Here is a 2,127-nt window from a genome sequence, read left to right on the forward strand (position 1 = left end):
CTTATTTTATTCCTTTTGCTCTGTCTAGTCTCTGTTTCAGGTCAGCCTTTCCAGGCAATAGTCTCCCACTCGTGGGATGCCAGCTGGAGCACTGTGCCTAGTGCTGGAGACCCCAGCACAACACAGACAGGGACCTCCTGGAGTGGGATCTTAAGGACAAATGTGAACATCTCTCCTGTAAAGACAAGTAGAAGGTTTGTCTTTCTTTTTGGTGATGCTGCTTCATGTGCTGTCTGTGCTGTGTTCTCTGTAACACAAAACCACAGATGGTTTGGGTTGGAAAGCACATTTAACAACCACTTAGTCTAACCCCCCTGCTGTGGGCAGGGAGACCTTCTAGCAGACCAGATTGCTCAAAGCTTCATCCATCCTGGCTTTGAACACTTCCAGTGGCAGGGCATCTACAGCTTCTCTGAGCGCCCTGTTCCAGTGCCTCACCACCCGCACTGTAAAATATATGCTCCCTCTGTTCAACCCAAATCAACCCTTCTTAATTTAATGTCTTTGCCCCTTGTCCTGACGCTAAAAGCCTTGGTAAAAAGTTTCTCTTTGTCTTCATATGCTTGCTTTATATATTCATAGGGTACTTTAAGGTATCCCTGGAGCCTTCTCTTTTCCAGGCTGAAAAAGTTCCACCTGAATATGAGGAAGAACTGTGCAGGTGACCTTCCACAGGAACAGACTGCCTAGAGAGGTTGTGGAGTCTCTCTCAAGATATGGATGTGGGGATAGTCAAGAACTGTCTGAATGCAATCCTATGCCATGTGCTTTAGGATGACCCTGCTTGAGCAGGCTTAACCTGGAGATTAAACCAGATGAGCCCCTGTGATCCCTACCAACCTGACCCATTCTGACTCTGTCATTCTGTGAAGAACCCAAATCTGAACTGTGATGAATGTTTCCTAGTGTCCAACCTACACCTCTCATGGCACACCTTAAGGCCATTTCCTCTTGTCCAGCCATTTGTTGCCTGGGAAAAAAGACCAACCCCAAACTGGCTATAGCCTCCTTCCACATGGTTGTGGAGAGTGATAACGTCTCCTGAGCCTCCTCTTCTCCAGGGTAAACTCCCCCAGCTCCCTCAGCTGCTCCCTATACAACATGTGCTCCAGACCCTTCACCTGCTTCATTGCTCTTCTCTGGACTCATTCCAACACCTCCAGTGAAATTGACAGCTATGTGGAAAATGAAAGACTGATGGAAATAACAGTTCCTTATCATATCATGCTTTTGTGTCCAACAGTATATTTGTAGTGTTCTCAGTATTCAATCATAAGAACTTTAAAAATTAAGTCTAGCAACTTTATAATGTTTTAAGCAGAATAAAAGTCTTTATATGAACAAAATTTATTTCAAAAAAGCTGAAATTCATCAGAATCTGCATATGGCAGTCTTATGTAGCCAGTTTTTTTGAGCTAGGAATGAAAATAACAAGTTACATGGGTTTATGAAACTAGAGGGTTTTGACGATAGAACATTAGCTCAGGTAGCAGAGGGCCCTTGGGGTACATACAGAGGATCTCTTGAATCTTTTAGAACAAATTGCACTCCATGCATTTATTTTTTTCACTTTCAGCCTTTCACTCTTGCTTATGATTTTAAGCAGCTCAGCCAAGTCAAGGTAATTGTTGAAATCAATGGGTATCCAAAAACAGTGTTGGGAGTATTTTCTCTCGGTCATGCTGCTTTTCTGTTCTGTGATCTTGGGGCAGGTTTATGCCGACAGCCAAATAAACTGTCACTAACCCACAGAGGCTAGTGGGTTATCCTATCCTCCAGCTAACATCTTACGTTTCATGTCAGCGCAGCTGAAGGACGGCTTCTCTAACTTTAAACTTTCCAGCTGACAAAAGCTTTACGCGGCGCACCGAGCCCTCCCCGCCCCGCCCCCGGTGCCTCCCCGCGCTCCCCGCCCCCGGTGCCGCCCCTCGGCCCGCCCGCCGCGCGCTCTCGCGATACCGGGGCGGGGGCGCGGCCGTGCCGGGGCGGGGCGGGGCGGGGCCGCCCGGCGGTACCGGCGGCGCTCGGGGGCGGCGCGGCGGCTGCACCCGCCCCCAGCGACTCCCCCCGTGCCGCCGCGGGCCGGGCTCGGCCGGGCGCACCGAGCGGTTCCCGGGGTGCGGAGGG

The sequence above is a fragment of the Sturnus vulgaris genome, chromosome 3, assembly GCF_052056855.1.
Source record: "Sturnus vulgaris isolate bStuVul1 chromosome 3, bStuVul1.hap1, whole genome shotgun sequence".
Classification (NCBI taxonomy): domain Eukaryota; kingdom Metazoa; phylum Chordata; class Aves; order Passeriformes; family Sturnidae; genus Sturnus; species Sturnus vulgaris.